This window comes from Schistocerca nitens, chromosome 4 (assembly GCF_023898315.1).
Source record: "Schistocerca nitens isolate TAMUIC-IGC-003100 chromosome 4, iqSchNite1.1, whole genome shotgun sequence".
Classification (NCBI taxonomy): domain Eukaryota; kingdom Metazoa; phylum Arthropoda; class Insecta; order Orthoptera; family Acrididae; genus Schistocerca; species Schistocerca nitens.
The window spans coordinates 727,946,509-727,952,586 of NC_064617.1; positions in this window are offsets into that span (position 1 = coordinate 727,946,509).

Below are 6,078 nucleotides of genomic sequence, written 5' to 3' on the forward strand. Positions count from 1 at the left end.
GTGCGTCGCTGCGGTCCGGTCCCAGGTCGACGGGCATGTGCACCTTCCGCCGACCACTGGCGACAACATCGATGTACTGTGGAGACCTCACGCCCCACGTGTTGAGCAATTCGGCGGTACGTCCACCCGGCCTCCCGGATGCCCACTATACGCCCTCGCTCAAAGTCCGTCAACTGCACATACGGTTCACGTCCATGCTGTCGCGGCATGCTACCAGTGTTAAAGACTGCGATGGAGCTCCGTATGCCACGGCAAACTGGCTGACACTGACGGCGGCGGTGCACAAATGCTGCGCAGCTAGCGCCATTCGACGGCCAACACCGCGCTTCCTGGTGTGTCCGCTGTGCCGTGCGTGTGGTCATTGCTTGTACAGCCCTCTCGCAGTGTCCAGAGCAAGTATGGTGGGTCTGACACACCGGTGTCAATGTGTTCTTTTTTCCATTTCCAGGAGTGTATTTGTACAGAAAGAGGATGTAAAACAAACACATGCTTTCCCTGTGGTAAATGGATTGTCAGACCATGATGTACAACTGATTAACTTACAAAACCTAACGGGGTGTACAGTTCAGAAACCATTAAGTAAAAGTGTGCGGTTGCTCAACCCGGTATCTATAGAGCACTTCAGAGAAAGTTTAAGAAATGTTAATTGGGGAGATGTATATAATGAGCCAAGTGCTAATGATAAATGCATTATATTTCTTGATAAATTTATATCCCTTTTTGAAGACGGTTTCCCAAAGAAAATTACTAAATGAAACACCACACATTTTTCAAAGAAACCTTGATTATTACAGGTATTAAAGTGACTTCAGAAAGAAAAAGAAAACTGTATGAAACAGCAAGAAATAGTAAAGATCCAGAAGTAGTTTTACACTATAAAAATTATTGTAACAGACTGAGAAAAGTTGTAAGGAAATCAAGAAATATGTATGTTATAGAAGACTTTAACAACTCCGGCAATAAAATCAATTTTTCTGGATTTGAGGAGTCGAGAAAGAATGTAGGACTGGTAACATTGTTTTAGTATGAACAAGCATAGTTAATGTGGAGGTATTAGTAAATCTTATGAAGGCTGAAGCAGAGGAATTAGAAACTTAAGTACAACTTAAAAACATAAGGGCAAGAATTAAAAGCACAACGGAAAGAAATGTAATCCAAGTAGAGGAATTAAAAATGTTAGCTGGGTTGTCTAATAGTATTACAGACGAAGTAGAAGCATTAGAGGAGGAGAGTAGACAAACTTTCTTATTTAGAAGTGCCCTTAGTAAAGTTACCTAAGGAGTTAGAGACTAAAATAGAAAAACAAAGCAATTTAGTCCAGAACCAGGCTAAAGACAATCTAAAAAGTAAATGATAAGACGCAACATTTGGAGGAATAGTCAGCACGGGAATTTGCAAGCATACGCAATCAAATCTCAGAAATGGAAGGCTTGGTAGAGCCATTAGAACAAAGTAAATAAATTGCTGAAGTGACATGCCAAATGCTTTGACTAGTTTAGAGGAAACGTGACAAGAACCTGTCGAACAAAAAATGGCTCTGAGCACCATGGGACTTAACATCTATGGTCATCAGTCCCCTAGAACTTAGAACTACTTAAACCTAACTAACCTAAGGACAGCACACAACACCCAGCCATCACGAGGCAGAGAAAATCCCTGACCCCTCCGGGAATCGAACCCGGGCGTGGGAAGCGAGAACGCTACCGCACGACCACGAGATGCGGGCACCTATCGAACAAAAAGTACAAGAAAAAGTTGAGTCTGCTATCATTACCTCAAATTTTTTGGGCAATACCGGTACTGTCAACAAACACTAGGAATTTTTGTGTTGGGCTGAGCTTATTAGAGTGTAAAACATTCATAAATCTCACTTTGAAAAATATTTAAGCATTAATGAATACTCAATAAAACATTTAAGCTTTGAACATAGTGCGTGTCAGAATACTTGGACTGGTTTTAAGTGCGAGGGCAATAAGTGTCTGAATATGAATGAACATACGATGGGGTACCCAAAAAGAACTGGAATAACATTGCCGTGGGTGGAGCTTGTGTAGTATGCATTTCTGCCTCTAGATGTGTATAGCGCAACTCACTGCCAGTTCAATGTCACCTGTGTTGCTGACCTGGCTTGTTCATCTGCAGTGATTGTTTTTGTTAGCACCATTTTGGTCTTGTTTCATTTTTTATGATGGCAAGTTTAAGTGAACAATGTACAGCTGCAAAATTCTGTTTTCTGCTGAGTAAAAATGCTACTGAAACTGTTTTAATGTTGAAATCAGTTTACCAAGATTACACTATGCCAAAACTCAAGTGTACGAGTGCTTTGCTTGATTTATAAATGGCAACATGTCGATTGATGAGAAACCTCGTTCTGGACATCTATCAACTGCCTGAATCAACGAAAGTATATATATGAGGGAAACATTCCACGTGGGAAAAATATATCTAAAAACAAAGATGATGTGACTTACCAAACGAAAGCGCTGGCAGGTCGATAGACACAAAAACAAACACAAACATACACACAAAATTCAAGCATTCGCAACAAACTGTTGCCTCATCAGGAAAGAGGGAAGGTGAGGGAAAGACGAAAGGATGTGGGTTTTAAGGGAGAGGGTAAGGAGTCATTCCAATCCCGGGAGCGGAAAGACTTACCTTAGGGGGAAAAAAGGACGGGTATACACTCGCGCACACACACACACATATCCATCCACACATATACATATTTGAAGACCAAGAGTTTCAGCAGAGATGTCAGTTGAGGCAGAAGTGAAGAGGCAAAGATGATGTTGAATGACAGGTGAGGTACGAGTGGCGGCAACTTGAAATTAGCGGAGATTGAGGCCTGGTGGGTAACGGGAAGAGAGGATATATTGAAGAGCAAGTTCCCATCTCTGGAGTTCGGATAGGTTGGTGTTGGTGGGAAGTATCCAGATAACCTGGACGGTGTAACACTGTGCCAAGATGTGCTGGCCGTGCACCAAGGCATGTTTAGCCACAGGGTGATCCTCATTACCAACAAACACTGTCTGCCTGTGTCCATTCATGCGAATGGACAGTTTGTTGCTGGTCATTCCCACATAGAATACATCACAGTGTAGGCAGGTCAGTTGGTAGATCACATGGGTGCTTTCACACGTGGCTCTGCCTTTGATCGTGTACACCTTCCGGGTTACAGGACTGGAGTAGGTGGTGGTGGGAGGGTGCATGGGACAGGTTTTACACCGGGGGCGGTTACAAGGGTAGGAGCCAGAGGGTAGGGAAGGTGGTTTGGGGATTTCATAGGGATGAACTAAGAGGTTACGAAGGTTAGGTGGATGGCGGAAAGACACTCTTGGTGGAGTGGGGAGGATTTCATGAAGGATGGATCTCATTTCAGGGCAGGATTTGAGGAAGTCGTATCCCTGCTGGAGAGCCACATTCAGAATCTGATCCAGTCCCAGAAAGTATCCTGTCACAAGTGGGGCACTTTTGTGGTTCTTCTGTGGGAGGTTCTGGGTTTGAGAGGATGAGGAAGTGGCTCTGGTTATTTGCTTCTGTACCAGGTCGGGAGGGTAGTTGCGGGATGCTAAAGCTGTTGTCAGGTTGTTGGTGTAATGCTTCAGGGATTCCGGACTGGAGCAGATTCGTTTGCCACGAAGACCTAGGCCGTAGGGAAGGGACCGTTTGATGTGGAATGGGTGGCAGCTGTCGTAATGGAGGTACTGTTGCTTGTTGGTGGGTTTGATGTGGACGGACGTGTGAAGCTGGCCGTTGGACAGATAGGAGGTCAACATCAAGGAAAGTGGCATGGGATTTGGAGTAGGACCAGGTGAATCTGATGGAACCAAAGGAGTTGAGGTTGGAGAGGAGATTCTGGAGTTCTTCTTCACTGTGAGTCCAGATCATGAAGATGTCATCAATAAATCTGTACCAAACTTTGGGTTGGCAGGCCTGGGTAACCAAGAAGGCTTCCTCTAAGCGACCCATGAATAGGTTGGCGTACGAGGGGGCCATCCTGGTACCCATGGCTGTTCCCTTTAATTGTTGGTATGTCTGGTCTTCAAAAGTGAAGAAGTTGTGGGGTCAGGATGAAGCTGGCTAAGGTAATGAGGAAAGAGGTTTTGGGTAGGGTGGCAGGTGATTGGCGTGAAAGGAAGTGCTCCATCGCAGCGAGGCCCTGGACGTGCGGGATATTTGTGTATAAGGAAGTGGCATCAATGGTTAGAAGGATGGTTTCTGGGGGTAACGGATTTGGTAAGGATTCCAGGCGTTCGAGAAAGTGGTTGGTGTCTTTGATGAAGGATGGGAGACTGCATGTAATGGGTTGAAGGTGTTGATCTACGTAGGCAGAGATACGTTCTGTGGGGGCTTGGTAACCAGCTACAATGGGGCGGCCGGGATGATTGGGTTTGTGAATTTTAGGAAGAAGGCAGAAGGTAGGGGTGCGGGGTGTCGGTGGGGTCAGGAGGTTGATGGAGTCAGGTGAAAGGTTTTATATATAATAGAGGGAAACACTCCACGTGGGAAAAATATATGTAAAAACAAAGATGATGTGACTTACCGAACGAAAACGCTGGCAGGTCGATAGACACACAAACAAACACAAACACACACACGTGTCTGTGTATGTGTGGATGGATATGTGTGTGTGTGCGCGAGTGTATACCCGTCCTTTTTTCCCCCTAAGGTAAGTCTTTCCGCTCCCGGTATTGGAATGACTCCTTACCCTCTCCCTTAAAACCCACATCCTTTCGTCTTTCCCTCTCCTTCCCTCTTCCCGATGAGGCAACAGTTTGTTGCGAAAGCTTGAATTTTGTGTGTGTGTTTGTGTTTGTTTGTGTGTCTATCGACCTGCCAGCGCTTTCGTTTGGCAAGTCACATAAACTGAGCGCTTGTGCTCACAGACTGTTGACAGGCAATTGATCAACTGATGAACCTCCAGAGATTACCGAGTTATCTTGGAGCTTGGTTCAGCAAATTTAAACAGAAGATTTCTTCCACCATGACAACAAACCTGCACACACACCCATCTCTGTTAGTTTTTAGCTAAACATGGCAGGATTTGGCTGCTCCATGCACCTTACTTGCCTGACCTGGCTCTGTGCAACTTTTTCTTATTTGCATGCATGAAGGGGAGCATGCAAGGACACCGATTTGACGACATTGAAGAACTGAAGGGGGAAAAAAAATGAGGGAGGAGCTGTCAGCCATATCTAAAAACAACTACAATAAATGTCTCAAACAGTGGAAGCACCAGTGGGAGAAATTCATTAGTTGTGTTGGACAGTATTTTGAAGAGGATAAGGGTTTTTTAACAATTTGAAAATATATAGCTTTTAAAAAATTATTCCAGGCTTTTTTTTCTTTTTTTTGTACCGCCTCATTTTAATAGAACAGTAAGGTACGAATACGTGTTACATAAGTTGTTGCATTGGATAGGTATGCTACATTACATAGATCTAATGTATTTAGTAGTAAGATATTTAGTGTTTAGTGTAACGATTGAACATTTCAGTTGGGTCATGTCATGAAATCTTGGGATGCACTGTGTTGCCGCCAAGTTGGTCCTATGGCTCACGAATCAAGACCAGAAAGACCTTTGCTTCGCAATCTGTGAAGAGCTTTAGGATTCCACAAATGAGAATGAGATGTTCCTTAAGAGAATCATAACTGGTGAAGAGAAACTGGTCTACAGTTATGATGTTGAGACCAAGGTTCAATCTTCACAATGGGTCAGGACTGGTTCTCTAAGACCAAAAAAAGCTTGTAAAGGCAAATGTCAAAGCCATTCTGATAGTTTTCTTTGACTTTGAAGGATTAGTTCATTATGAATTCATGCCACAGGGACAAACAGTTAATCAATGGTACTATCAGGACATGTAGTGATACCTGCAAGAAAATGTGAGAAGGCAACAGTCTGAAATATGATAGACAGTTCATGGCTCTTGCATCATGATAACACCGCTGCACATTCACATTCATTCCTGTTGCTGCATGAGTATTGCACAAAAAATAAAAACACTGTGCCGTCTCATCCTCTATAGTCTCCAGACCTAGTCCCTGCAGATCTTTTTATTTCAAAGTTGAAAACCACGT